Source organism: Panulirus ornatus, chromosome 1 (genome assembly GCF_036320965.1).
Source record: "Panulirus ornatus isolate Po-2019 chromosome 1, ASM3632096v1, whole genome shotgun sequence".
Lineage (NCBI taxonomy): Eukaryota > Metazoa > Arthropoda > Malacostraca > Decapoda > Palinuridae > Panulirus > Panulirus ornatus.
In genome coordinates, this window is record NC_092224.1 from 5,989,610 (window position 1) to 6,005,251 (window position 15,642).

General features: G+C 42.5%; 3 non-coding genes across 3 annotated transcripts; all 3 read left to right on the forward strand.

Annotated features, from left to right (window-relative positions):
- The first annotated feature begins 937 nt into the window (after window positions 1-937).
- On the forward strand, window positions 938-1,019 carry TRNAS-AGA (transfer RNA serine (anticodon AGA)). The gene has a single exon. It is a non-coding gene; the product is annotated as a tRNA-Ser (tRNA).
- Window positions 1,020-2,501: 1,482 nt separating this feature from the next.
- Window positions 2,502-2,583, forward strand: TRNAS-AGA (transfer RNA serine (anticodon AGA)). Its single transcript has one exon. It is a non-coding gene; the product is annotated as a tRNA-Ser (tRNA).
- A 2,932-nt stretch (window positions 2,584-5,515) lies between these two features.
- On the forward strand, window positions 5,516-5,597 carry TRNAS-AGA (transfer RNA serine (anticodon AGA)). Its single transcript has one exon. It is a non-coding gene; the product is annotated as a tRNA-Ser (tRNA).
- The last annotated feature ends 10,045 nt before the right edge of the window (window positions 5,598-15,642 follow it).

Sequence of the window (15,642 nt, forward strand, 5' to 3'; positions counted from 1 at the left end):
TGTTACTATAGCAGTGTTTCTTCACATGGTTTTTCTAACTTGTGTCTTGCTGAGTTTCTTATTATATCCTCTCGTTCATTGTTCTTTGTAGGTTTCGTAGGACTCTGTCAAATCTATCCAGGATCGTGATTATTGTAATCATTCTCTCTCTCTCTCTCTCTCTCTCTCTCTCTCTCTCTCTCTCTCTCTCTCTCTCTCTCTCTCTCTCTCTCTCTCTCTCTCTCTCTCTCTCTATCACACACACACACCCACCCACCCACAAACACACACAGACACAGACACGCACACACACAAACTAAGTAATTCCCCTTCCTGCAGCTCATTACTTTAGTTACAGTTTGTCGCCCGTCGTTCTTTCTTAACTCTCTCTGCAAGTAGGATAACCATTTCGGTAAATATTTCTCTAATTTTGGTTTGTGTTGTAAATATTTCCTAACATATCCAGATTCATGTACTTAACGGTGATTTTGAGATCTTCATACTGACCGTTATTTACCTCCTTAACATTTCCCCTCACCTGGTGTTCTGGTGATGGGTCGAGTACTACGTCAATTCCCAAGTACCTTCATATCCCTGAAATTTGCCTTTTGCTATACGATGGTTATAACCAGACCTCATTTCACGGCGTTCCATCTTTACTTTGCATCAGGTTGGTAAGAATTTCATCCGTGTATCTGAACAAAGATGAAGCATGTTTGTGTTTCTTAAAGTTGTAAGTTATAATAATCCTGATTTCTCCAAGCCTCAATGATAATTTTAGAATTATCAGTAAACGTAATTGGGCATGATTGAAGCAATTCTGGTGAGTCATTTACAGTGAATAGATCAGGAACAACATCGGCTCCACGACAGAATCTTGCGCTTCCTGTAAACTGCACACAACTTACAACTTGCAAGAGGCTTCACTTGCCACACCTCACACCATGTTCACACTCAGGCAGTGATGGCCGAGTGGTTAAGGCGTCTGAATAGAAATCAGATTCGATCTTCCCTCGTAGGTTCGAATCCTACTCACTGCGATTTAAAGTTGGATGTCTTTTCGTAAAATAGAGTTCAGAATATAGAACCCCATGAGTGCAACCAACCCACCCCAATCCCCCAACCTAGCTCCCTTACGCTAGAAATGGTTAATTTGGCTCACACAAACACATACATTATATGTGGTTTTCCCAGACTCCTCCTGTATGTGAGTAAGCTGCTAGTGAAAAGTAAATAACACCGAGGAAGAAAAGCAGTAGTATCTCGTTAAAGAACGTCTTATTTCTGAAGAGTCCCTCCTTTTTCTTTGGTTAATATATCTACAATTGAATTATGTGCGTGAATCTGGTGTACCGCAGGTCTTGAAAGTTTGGACCATCGGCTTTCATTTAGGTCTCATCTCCGTCCGGAATTATTCGTGAGCCTAAGCGTTCCATTGTCCAGAGGAATCATCGTAATGTCTCTCCTTCCACTAATAAGGTCATATTGCTCTTTGAGCATTTCACCCTCAAGAGGCCTCGTCTCTTACACTCACTTGGCCATCATACAATGTTTAGCTTGTTTACATTGTCCACGTTCATTGTTTCTTCAGTGAGTTTTCCTCATTCATCTGTCAGTCTGTTACTATAGCAGTGTTTCTTCACATGGTTTTTCTAACTCATGTCTTGCTGAGTTTCTTATTATATCCTCTCGTTCATTGTTCTTTTTAGGTTTCGTAGGACTCCATCCAGACTCGTCATGTAATCTCTCTCTCTCTCTCTCTCTCTCTCTCTCTCTCTCTCTCTCTCTCTCTCTCTCTCTCTCTCTCTCTCTCTCTCTCTCTCTCTCACACACACACACACACACACACACACATACACACACGCACAAACTAGGTAATTCCCTTCCCTGAAGCTCAGCTTCCTTACTTTAGTTACAGTTTGTCGCCCGTCGTTCTTTCTTAGCTCTCTCTGCAATTCGGATAACCATTTCGGGGAATATTTCTCTGATTTCGGTTTGTGTTATAAATATTTCCTAACATATCCAGATTCATGTACTTAACGGTGATTTTAGATGTTTTCATATTGACCGTTAGATAGTTTACCTCCTTAGCAATTCCCCTCATCTAGTGTTCTGGTGATGGATCGAGTACTACGTCAATTCCCAAGTACGTTCATATCCCTAAAATTGCCTTTTGTGTTATGATGGTTATAACCAGACCTCATTTCACTGCGTTCCATCTTTCCTTTGCATCAGGTTGGTAAGAACTTCATCCGTGTATCTGAATAAAGATGAAGCATGTTTGTGTCTTATAAAGTTGTAGGTTATCGAATCCCGATTCCTCTAAACCTCCATGATAGTTTTAGCATTATCAGTAGATGTATTCAGGCATGATTGAAGCAATTCTGGTGAGTTACTTACAGTACGTAGATCAGGAGCAACATCAGCTCCACGACAGAATCTTGCGCTTCCTGTAAACTGCACACAACTTACAACTTACAAGAGGCTTCACTTGCCACACCTCACACCATGTTTACACTCAGGCAGTGATGGCCGAGTGGTTAAGGCGTCTGACTAGAAATCAGATGGGATCTTCCCGCGTAGGTTCGAATCCTACTCACTGCGAGAAAGGGTTGACTTTGACTTTTTGGAAATAAAGTTCAGAAGGGACCCCACGAGGTCACATTTCAAATGGTAATACCCTTTCCTTGTGTTAACTGAAGTATGGTTACCCTCTCCAAGAAACTTCGAGGGTTTTTGCGTCGTAGTCTTGAATATCTCGAAAGATGATACAAACCTGGTATCGGGGTCAGATCTCTAGGTTTCCCTGGTTAGTCTTTCCTCTTTCACTCTGTTGTTTTACATCCAGCTTTCTCTCCGTCCATCTCTCCGTAATTACTGGTCGATCAGCCTCTCCTCGTTCCCCTCTCAACACCGGTGTTTCTCTGGGGTTTGTCCTTCCTCTTAACCTCTTCCTTCTGCTTATTGACAATATCATTTCTTCGACGAATAAACTAATTCATTTACACACTGACGACTCGGATTCACAGTTCCCCACTTCTTTCAGTTTAGCTCCATCTTCTCTTGCCCGAACCACGTTTTGTTCTGTCGCAACTTCTACAAAGTTAGGTTTGGACAGGATGGGGCAGACGTAACCGAATCTGATTTAATGTCTCTAAAACCCACCTTTTTAAGTCTCTTTGTAAGATTCCTCACGAATTTCCTATCTTCTTCGATGGTTGTATAGTTCCGCCATTCAACACAGTTGGCTGATCATGATAACACCATAGCACATGTTCCATTTTTGCAGTCCTTTGTAACACTCATGATTAGGTTTTCTTATAGAAAAAGTAGATCTTGTGCAGACGCCGATGAGATCATTCAAGATCATTGTTGTCGCATCTGGAATCTTCTACCTTTCCAAACTTCCTTGCTTGAGTCTGGAGCAATTGTTTTTCCATTCTGACGTCAAAACTTGACTCGCCTTACCTACGTTACGTTGTTGATCAATTTGATAACTATTTGCAGATAGAATATTATTGCTGAGTGTGAGGATTGACTTAAAAAGCCCAGATTACTACTTATAACAAGGGATGATGTATGTAAGAGATTAAGAGAGCACTTTAAAGATACGAGTGTGGGATGATAGTGTTGGAGACCTGAGTCTTTACGGTGGGTTCAGAATTAAGGAGAGAACAGCATAGTATTAGGGAAGAGGACATCACAGAAATAGGGAAGACCAGCAGTAATGACGCTAGATATGGAAAAGGTGGGGTTGAAGGTAGTAAGGAGTGAGATGGTGCAGAGTAGAGCTGAAGCTCCTACAGTGGTACAGATTAGGAAGTATACAACAAAACTGAATAGTTATTGTGTGCCTGGTAGAAGGACGAAGACAGTGATTGCTCTGCTCAGGTATAATGGTAAAGGGGATGACGTTTTTATAGAAAGCAAAAGAGATTAGAGCAGAATAACCCATCTTAGCAGGTTCTAAGGTGTGTAGTCAGGCAAGGTGGCTTTATTGCACGGATTGGCGAACCTGTCGCCGGGCCAAGAGCAACGGGGCTACTTACGAAGGAAAGGGAAATTTGGACTAAACTTTCGTATATCTGCAGGTAGTGGAAAAAAGTGTGGAGACAGAGAAGAAATATATGCGTCGTATTCATGGGTTCAGAATCACACACACACACACACACACACACACACACACACACACACACACACACACACACAGTTATGGATCAAAAAAGACTTGATAAGGTTGATTGGAAAGGACTCTCTGATTCTCAGCTGGTATACCCGTATGATGGAAAGTAGTACATGCGTAGAGCACATGGTAGTACGAATGAATGGGGCACCACAATGTGGCACCATATGCAGTAAGGGTGAGGTGAGGTGATAGTGAAAAACTGTTCAACTTTGGTGGGGCAAAACTGAAACTGCTGTAGTTATAGTGTGTAGATGATGCTATTTTTACGACAGAAGCGGAGGAGGAATTGCACAGAGTGGTAGGTTGATTTGATGATACATTTACGAAGAAGTTGATGTAAGGTAAGTACAAGAAATAAGTTTAATTTGAGAAGTTAGTGAATTTTAATGAGTTTAATGCGCAGAAGTGACATTAGTAAGAACGGTAGTGTGGAAACATAGGGGTCGAGTCATGCAAGAAAAGATTATCATAGCTACACTGGAAACTTGCTCATATGAGGAGATTTTAAGTGTAAAATATGCAAAGCTTGAGTGATACACGCCTTGTCCTGTCGAACTCTTGTCCTGACTCTGATGAGTGAAATTATGAACCTCTCGATTTCCTGGTTCCAAAAATATCATATTGTCAGTAGAGACTGATGACGTAAGCAGTAGAGGTGTTTGGAGTAGGGAGAAGTGGTAGAGTCGAGAATGATATAAGCAAAATGTGTCATGTTACGAACTCGTTATGACCATGTAGGACGTACGGCAGATCATAGGTTGATGAAGAAGATCTCGGTGGTAGTGCTGAAGATACGAAGAGAAGAGATGGACCACGAAAGAGTAAGATTGATGCAGTGAGTGAAATAGTGAAGGCGAGAGGTACATACCTCAGGTGTATGTTCCAGAGGAACAAGTGTCTGATCGTGTACAGAGGAGAGGTGTTGGGTAGGTGAAGGTGGGACTACGGCAGGAAACAGTCACTTATGAAGAAACAAGCAACGAGACAGAAGGAAATTGTACGAAGTGATAGATTGAGAATGGAAAACGCTCATTTAGCACACTGACCTGAATTGAGGAGGTGACACTAAAATGAGAAGATATATGCACTCATCTCACTCTTGGTGATTGAAAATATATCTAATAATGCTACAATCATTACGTAAATATTATCTTCTCTGTAATGCATTTAAATGTAATTCCTTTTATTTCAGTGTACACCAACGTTCATAGGTAGAAAATCAATTAAGTTCCGTATTGACTGGCTGCTAGAAACATAATTTCAAAAACATTTGCTTCCTTAAAAGCAGCAAAATATTAGTAATTTCCAAGAGGCTTCTTTTCATAGACCTCACACCAAGTTCACACTCAGGCAGTGATGGCCGAGTGGTTAAGGCGTCTGACTAGAAATCAGATGGGATCTTCCCGCGTAGGTTCGAATCCTACTCACTGCGAGAAAGGATTGACTTTAACATTTTTTAAATAAAGTTCGAGAGATAGGACAGAGTGAGTGCACAGCTCCTCTCTCACCCTACCACCTCCCTACAGAACACCTGGATATATCCATTCACACATGTATGATATATATGTAACAAACGAAAGAATGGCCCAACCCACCCATATACACATGTATATACATAAACGCCCACACGCACATATACATACATATACAGTTCAATGTATACATACATATACATACAGAGGCATATACATATATACACATGTACATATTCATACTTGTTGCCTTCATCCATTACCGTCGCCACCCCACCACACATGAAATAACATCCTCCCCTCCCCCTTCCAGGAAGGTATCGCCAGGAAAAGACAAAAAAAGGCCACATTCTTTCACACAGTCTCTAGCTGGCATGTGTAATGCAACGAAACCACAGCTTCCTTTCCACATCCAGGCCCCACAGACCTTTCCATGGCTTACCCCAGACGCTTCACATGCCCTGGTTCAGTCTTGACAGCACGTCGACCACGGTATACCACATAGTTCCAATTCACTCTTATTCCTTGCAATCCTTTCACCCTCCTGCATGTTCAGGCCCCGATCGCTCATAATCTTTTTCACTCTATCCTTCCACCTCCAATTTGGTCTCCCACTTCTCGTTCCCTTCACCTCTGACACATATACCCTCTTTGTCAATCTTTCCTCATTCATTCTCTTCATGCGACCAAAGCATTTCAATACACCCTCTTCTGCTCTCTCTACCACACTCTTTTTATTACCTCACACTCTCTTACCCTATTATTACTTACTGGATCAAACCACCTCACACCACATATTGTCCTCAAACATTTCATTTCTAACATATCCAACCTTCTCCGCACAACCCCTATCTATAGCCCATGCCTCGCAACCATTTAACATTGTTGGAACCACTATTCCTTCAAACATACCCATTTTTGCTCTCTGAGATAACGTTCTCGCCTTCCACACATTCTTCAACGCACAGAACCTTCGCCCCCTCCCCCATCCTGTGACTCACTTCCGTTTCCATGGTTCCATTCGCCGCCAAATCCACTCCCAGATATCTAAAACACTTCACTTCCTCCAGTTTTTTTTTTTTTCCCCATTCAAATTTACCTCCCAATTAACTTGTCCCTCATCCCTACTGAACCTAACAACCTTGCTCTTATTCACATTTACTCTCAACTTTCTCCTTTCACACACTTTACCTAACTTAGTCACCAACTTCTGCAGTTTCTCACCTGAATCAGCCACCAGCGCTGTATCATCAGTGAACAACAACTGACTCACTTCCCAAGCCCACTCATCCACAACAGACTGCATACTTGCCTCTCTCTCCATTACCCTTGCATTCACATCCCTAACAACCCCATCCAAAAAAAAAGATTAAACAGCCATGGAGACATCACACACCCCTGCCGTAAATCGACGTTCATCGAGAACCAATCACTTTCCTCTCTTCCTACTCGTACACATGCCTTATATCCTTGATAAAAACTTTTCACTACTTCTAGCAACTTACCTCCCACACCATATATTCTTTATACCTTCCACAAAGCATCACTAACCACTCTATCATATGCTTTCTCGAGATCCTTAAATGCTACATACATATCCTTCTACTTTTGTATTTCCCACATACATTCTTCAAAGGAAGCACCTGATCCACACATCCTCCACCACTTCTGAAACTACACTGTTCTTCCCCAATCTGATGCTCTGTATATGCCTTTACCCTCTTAATCAATACCCTTCCGTATGGTTTCTCAGGAATACTCGACAAACTTATACCTCTGTAATTTGAACACTCACCCTTATCCCCTTTGCCTTTATACAATGGCACTATGCATGAATTCCACCAATCCTCAGGCACCTCACCATGAACCATACATGCATTGAATATCCTTACCAACCAGTCAATTCCAGTCACCCCCTTTTTAAATAAATTCCACTGCAATACCACCCAAACCCGCCGCCTTACCGGCTTTCATCTTCCACAAAGCTTTCACTTCCTCTTCTCTGGTTACGAAACCAATCTCCCTGACCCTCTCACTTCGCACACCACCTCGACCAAAGGACCCTATATCTGCCACTGTATCATCAAACACATTCAACAGACCTCCAAAATACTCACTCCATCTTCTCACATCACCACTACTTCTTATTACCTCTCCATTAACCCCATTCACCGATGTTCCCATTTCTTCTCTTGTCTTACGCACTTTATTTACCTCCTTCTAAAACATCTTTTTATTCTCCCCAAAATTCAATGACACTCTTTCACACCAAATCTGATTTGCCCTCTTTTTCACCTCTTGTACCTTTCTCTTAACCTCTTGCCTCTTCCTTTTATACATCTCCCAGTCATTTGCACTACTTCCCTGCAAAAATCGTCCAAACGCCTCTCTCTTCTCTTTCCCTAACAATCTTACTTCATCTCACCAGTCACTACCCTAATCTACCCACCTCCCACCTTTCTCATCCCAGAAGCATCTTTTGCGCAAGCCATCACTGCTTCCCTAAATACATTCCATTCCTCCCCCACTCCCCTTACGTCCTTTGCTCTCACCTTTTTCCATTCTGCACTCAATCTCTCCTGGTACTTCCTCACACAAGTCTCCTTTCCAAGCAAACTTATTCTCACCACTCTCTTCACCCCAACATTTTCTCTTCTTTTCTGAAGACCTCTACAAATCTTCCCCTTCGCGTCCATTAGATGATGATCAAACATCCCTCCATTTGCACCTCTCAGCACATTAACATTCAAAAGTCTCTTTCACGCGCCTATCAATAAACACGCGATCCAATAATGCTCTCTGGCCATATCTCTTACTAACTTACGTATACTTATAAATATCTCTCTTTTTAACCAGGTATTCCCAGTCACCAGTCCTTTTTCAGCACACAAAATCTACAAGCTCTTCACCATTTCCATTTATAACACTGAACAACCCATGTATACCAATTATACCCTCAACTGCCACATTACTCACCTTTGCATTCTAATCACCCATCACTATTACCCGGTCTTGTGCATCAAAACTGCTAGCACACTCACTCAGCTGCTCCCAAAACACTTGCCTTCCTGATTTTTTTCTCATGACCGGGTGCACAGGCACCAATAATCACCCATCTCTCTCCATCTACTTTCAGTTTTACCTCTATCAATCTAGAGTTTACTTTCTTAACCTCTATCACATACTCCCACAACTCTTGCTTCAGGAGTAGTGCCAATCCTTCCTTTGCTCTTGTCCTCTCACCCACCCCTGACTTTACTTCCAAGACATTCCCAAACCACTCTTCCCCTTTACCCTTGAGCTTCGTTTCGCTCAGAGCCAAAACATCCAGGTTCCTTTCATCAAATGTACTACCTATCTCTCCTTTCTTTCTCATCTTGGTTACATCCACACACATTTAGACACCCCAATCTGAGCCTTCGAGGAGAATTAGCACTCCCCGCATGACTCCCTCTTCTGTTTCCCCTTTTAGAAAGTTAAAGTACAAGGAGGGAGGGTTTCTAGCCCCCTGTTGCCGTTCCCTTTAGTCGCCTTCTACGACACGCAGGAAATGAGTGGGAAGTATGTGTGGAAGTGGGAAGAGCGTGGTTGGGAGAGCAGAGGAGGGTGTTTTGAAATGGTTTGGGCACATGGAGAGGGTGGGTGGGGGGGGGGGGGTTGACCAAGAGGATATATGTGTCGGAGATGGAGGGAACGAGGAGAAGTGGGAGACCAAATTGGAGGTGGAAAGATGGAGTGAAAAAGATTTTGAGTGATCGGGGCCAGAACATGCGGGAGGGTGAAAGGAGGGCAAGGAATAGAGTGAATTGGATCGATGTGGTATACCGGGGTTGAACGTGCTGTCAGTGGATTGAATCAGGGCATGTGAAGCGTCTGGGGTAAACCATGGAAAGCTGTGTGGGGCCTGGATGTGGAAAGGGAGCTGTGGTTTCGGGCATTATTGCATGACAGCTAGAGACTGAGTGTGAACGAATGAGGCCTTTGTTGTCTTTTCCTAGCGCTACCCCGCACACATGAGGGGGGAGGGGGATGGTATTCCATGTGTGGCGAGGTGGCGATGGGAATGAATAAAGGCAGACAGTGTGAATTGTGTGCATGGGTATATATGTATGTGTCTGTGTGTGTATATATATGTGTACATTGAGATGTATAGGTATGTATATTTGCGTGTGTGGACGTGTGTGTATATACATGTGTATGGGGGTGGGTTAGGGCCATTTCTTTCGTCTGTTTCCTTGCGCTACCTCGCAAACGCGGGAGACAGCGACAAAGCAAAATGAATAGATAAATAATATATATATATATATATATATATATATATATATATATATATATATATATATATATATATATATATATATATATATATATATATTCCTGTGAGTCCATGGGGAAAATGCAACACGATAAGTTCCCAAGTTCTTTACCAGATGGCGTCCTAGCTACGTCTCTTCGTTGTATATCGACTGACTGTCATATTTCTCTCTTGTGTCTCCCCTGATGATGTGATTATTGCACGAAATAGAAGGCGACTAAAAGGGGAAGGAGCAAGGGGGTTTAAAATCCTCCCCTCCAGCTTTTACTTTTACAAAAGACGGAACAGATAAGGGGGCCAAGTAAGGATATTTCCCTCTTTGGGGCTGTCCTCTGTGTTTAACCCTATTTCCCTTACGCGGGAAATGGAAAATATGCATGAAAAAAAGTGGGGCTAATAGTTAAGTGATAAGTAATGGTGATGTGAGAAGGAGATGGAGTGAATATTTTGAAGGTTTGTTGAATGTGTTTGATGATTGAGTGGCAGATATAGGGGTGTTTGGGTCGAGGTGGTGTGCAAAGTGAGAGGGTTAAGGAGAATGATTTGGTAAACAGAGAAGAGGTAGTAAAAGCTTTGTGGAAGATGAAAGCCGGCAAGGCAGCGGGTTTTGATGGTATTGCAGTGGAATTTATTAAAAAAGAGGGTGACTGTATTGTTGACTGGTTGGTAAGGTTATTTAATGTATGTATGACTCATGGTGAGGTGCCTGAGGATTGGCGGAATGCTTCCATAGTGCCATTGTACAAAGGCAAAGGGGATAAAAGTGAGTGCTCAAATTACAGTGGTATAAGTTTGTTGAGTATTCCTGGTAAATTATATGGGAGGGTATTGATGGAGAGGGTGAACGCATGTACAGAGCATCAGATTGGAGAATAGCAGTGTGGTTTCAGAAGTGGTGCAGGATGTGTGAATCAGGTGTTTGCTTTGAAGAATGTATGTGAGAAATACTTAGGAAAGCAAATGGATTTGTATGTAGCATTTATGGATCTGGAGAAGGCATATGATAGAGTTGATATCCGGTCTCGTGTACCAAAACTGCTGACACAATCATTCAGCTGCTCCTAAAGCACTTGCCTCTCTTGATCTTTCTTCTCATGGCCCGGTGCATAAGCACCAATAATCACCCACACAATTATTCAACTGCTTCTAAAGCCCTTGCCTCACATGATCTTTCTTCTCATGTCCCTGTGCATAAGCACCAATAATCACCCATCTTTCGTTATCCATTTTCAGTTTTACCCACATCAATCTAGTACTTACTTCCTTATTATCTATCACAGTCCCACAACTGCTTCAGGAATAGTGCTACTCCTTCATTGGTTCTTGTCCCCTCACCAACCCTTGACTTTACTTCTAAGACATTTCCAAACTATTCATCCCCTTTACCCTTGAGCTTCGTTTCATTCAGATCCAGGACATCCAGGTTTCTTTCCTCAAACATAATATTTATCTCTCCTCTCCTCTCATCTTGGATACATCCACAGGCAATCGGACACCCCAGTCTAAGCCTTCGAGGAGGATGAGCATCACCGTCTGGCTCCTTCAGTTTCCTATTCAAGAAACTGAAATACAAGGGGAGGGTTTCCAGCTCTCTGCTCACGCCCCCTTTAGTCGCCTACGACACGCGGGGAATACGGAGGTATAATTCTTTCTTCCCTACCTCATGTAGATATCTTCGTGTGTGTGTGTGTGTGTGTGTGTGTGTACAGTACAATATTGCATAACCAGGAGAGGGCTGTTGTTTGTGACGGTGGGGCACTACAGAAAACATCCAATTTTGAAGAAACAACCCAAGTAACTTAAGACAAACTTATGTAAAGGAGAAACCCTCTTGTCCTTTATCACCGGGTCATGAATTGAGGATATGAGTGAGTGAAATGAGAGGCTGCATGCACTTAGTTCACCCCAGGTGAAAATGAACTTATCTGATAAAACTAAAATTCTCTGTACATATTACCCTCTCTATAATGCACGTAAATGGAAATCAGGGATTTCAGTATACATAAACTTTCCATTAGTAGGTCAGTTGAAGTTCTTTATTGATTGGTTGCTCACAGTGGACCAATTTAGAGTGGCACCTAAGACGTGTGTCTCTTATTCTCTTTCATCTAAATAATTCATCATCCACTGAAGAAGCCCCACTTTCACGCCTGCCTGATGTATTTTTCTTCCCTCCTGTGGTAGTTCAAGGCATAATCCATTCACCCATCTGTCTTTTCTAAGGCTAGCGCTAACCCCGTCATAGAAGTGTGGAAGATTTGGTCTTCAGTCAAGGATAAAAGCCTTCGCCGAGTCCAGGCCTTGAGTGAGGCATAAGAACTACATTAGAAAAATAGGAAAGGAATAATGGCGGAGAGGAATCCAAGAGCTTCTGAAGAGGTGAAATCTTTCCTTGTAAAACTGGGTAGTTTGTAATTGTTTGGAGAGACATGAGAAGATAGAGACTCTAAAGTTTAGCGATGTAAGGAGAGAAGCAGACATCACAAGGGTTGCCAGTGTCCACACAGTAGTCGCGCGTCGTAGTGCCTTGCCATATATTGTCAAGTATGGCTAATGGTGGACACACACAAGTGGCCAGTTCCCTAGAAAAAGGAAAGGAAAGCACCAGCGTAACGGAGGTAAAGCGAGTCAAGTCTTGACCTCAGAATGGAAGAGAATAACTTTAAATTCAAGCAAACAAGTTCGTAGAGTTAGAACCGCTCTCGATGCAAAAAACGATATTCCTTACAGTGATGAATCTACTCTTTGTCTTACTGTTATCTGAACCTGACTTGGTTTTTCTCATAAGGAAACCTATTACCTGTGTTATAAAGGGTTTCTAAGACAGATCAGGTGTTACGGTGATACCAAGCACTGCCGTGTTGAATGAAGGAATTATAGACGAAGACAGGAACTTCGTGAGGAGTCTTAGGGGAAAAATTACAGACGTCAGATTTAACTATGTTATGTTTGCTCCCATTTTGTCAGATCTGTTTACAAGTAGTTGTGACACAATGAAACGTGGACATGGCAAGATAGGATGGAGCGAATTTGAAAGGAGTTGGAGGAATTTAAAGCCGAGTCGTCAGCATAAGAAAGTAGTGGGTTATATGTTGAAGAAATGAAAACGTTGATAACACAAGGTAGAAGATAAGAAGCAGGACAGAACCCAAAGGAACACAGGTGTTGACAGCGAAAGGAGGAGAGGCCGATTCATCAACAATTACAGAAACAGATCAGCTAGAGAGAAAACTGGACCAAAAAAAAACAGAGTGAACGAGGAAAGCCCAGAGAAGGAAGCCTGAAGATATGACTAGACATCATTATGTATGAATGGATACCATCCGTACATAAGCGACGCTGATCGTAGTGATGATGGTGAAGTTCAACGTACGTATGAAAAAAGTTGAGTAGAGTTTCCTAGGGGAAGGCTACAGTAAAATGTTAGAACAGTATGACTGTAGACGATCAGTTGGAAAGAAACATTTTGGCTCACACTTAAAAAGTGAAAAAGACCAGCAAACACGGAGGCCAGTTTAGGATTTACACACCCTCAGAACACAAGAGAGGGTGTCGTCCGGACCTTACGCTTTGCAAAAATGGGGTCTCTTTTTGGACTGCATGAAAATTGACTGTAGGAAGAGTCAAGTAAAAGTGTACCAGGGGTTGAAGGAACGTTGGAGTCACAAAAAGAAAATTAAGGGCATTAGAAGCTAGAGAGAAGGAAATAGATAAGGTGGATTTGGTAACTGGCACAGAAGAGCACAGAAAAGGCTGGACAACAAACGTTGTTTAACTTCCCTTCGTTTAAGGAGTAATATGACCCACTATCGGAGGAGGTGAAGGCTACCAGAGGTCTTTGGACACAGGAATGCTTCGGCTCAAGAATGATTCCGGACGTATATATGACCGAAGTGATAGCTAATGGTCCGATGCCCTTCTGAGATGAGGTACACCAGATTGGCATATGTAATTTACTTGTTCGTATTAACACCCATGACACTTTTACGAGGCTCCTGGAGCTTCAAGTTGCGCTACAGTCAGTAGCAAAGAAAGGATGGACTCTTATGGAGTGAGAAGCTCTTTAACTAGATATTACTGCTTTTCGTTTCCTGACGATGACACGGTCCCACCGAGGATAAATTTTCACTCTGGGCGTTAACGGCATACAGGCAGAGTCTGGTGACGCTTCTTTATACACACACACACACACACACACACATATATATATATATATATATATATATATATATCATACAAACCTCCAACAGCCAGGATCGAACCCGGGACCCCTGTGTAAGAGGCAGGCATGCTAACCGCTAGGCTATGGGACTGTATAGTAGGAAACAACTATTCGAAATACTGAGTACTCGAATACCCTTCGTCTCACAATGGTGAGCAACGGGGTCTATACCAGTTATGCCTGCCTCTTACACAGGGGTCCCGGGTTCGATCCTGGCTGTTGGAGGTTTGTATGTTCTATGAAGGTGCGCGTTCATTTGCAGTTTATTCGTATTCATATACCTCCGCGTTGTACAGTTAGGTTCGGTAAAACGCTATCAGCTGGCTATGTGCGTCTGTTCGGAAATAACCGGTATAGACCCCGTTGCTCACCATTGTGAGACGAAGGGTATTCGAGTACTTAGTATTTCGAATAGTTGTTTCCTGTTATACTGTCCCATAGCCTAGCGGTTAGTATGCCTGCCTCTTACACAGGGGTCCCGGATTCGATCCTGGCTGTTGGAGGTTTGTATGTTCTATGAAGGTGCGCGTTCATATGCAGTTTATTCGTATTCATATACCTCCGCGTTGTACAGTTAGGTTCGGTAAAACGCTATCAGCTGGCTATGTGCGTCTGTTCGGAAATAACCGGTATAGACCCCGTTGCTCACCATTGTGAGACGAAGGGTATTCGAGTACTTAGTATTTCGAATAGTTGTTTCCTATTATACAGTCCCATAGCCTAGCGGTTAGCATGCCTGCCTCTTACACAGGGGTCCCGGGTTCGATCCTGGCTGTTGGAGGTTTGTATGTTCTATGAAGGTGTGCGTTCATGTGCACTTTATTCGTATATATATATATATATATATATTTTTTTTTTTCATACTATTCGCCATTTCCCGCATTTGCGAGGTAGCGTTAAGAACAGAGGACTGGGCCTTAGAGGGAAAATCCTCACCTGGCCCCCTTCTCTGTTCCTTCTTTTGGAAAATTAAAAAAAAACGAGAGGGGAGGATTTACAGCCACCCACTCCCTCCCCTTTTAGTCGCCTTCTACGACACGCAGGGAATACGTGGGAAGTATTCTTTCTCCCCTATCCCCAGGATATATATATATATATATATATATATATATATATATATATATATATATATATATATATATATATATATATAATTTTTTTTTTTTTTTTTTGCTTTGTCGCTGTCTCCCGCGTTTGCGAGGTAGCGCAAGGAAACTGACGAAAGAAATGGCCCAACCCACCCCCCATACACATGTATATACATACGTCCACACACGCAAATATACATACCTACACAGCTTTCCATGGCTTACCCCAGACGCTTCACATGCCCTGATTCAATCCACTGACAGCACGTCAACCCCGGTATACCACATCGATCCAATTCACTCTATTCCTTGCCCTCCTTTCACCCTCCTGCATGTTCAGGCCCCGATCACACAAAATTTTTTTCACTCCATCTTTCCAC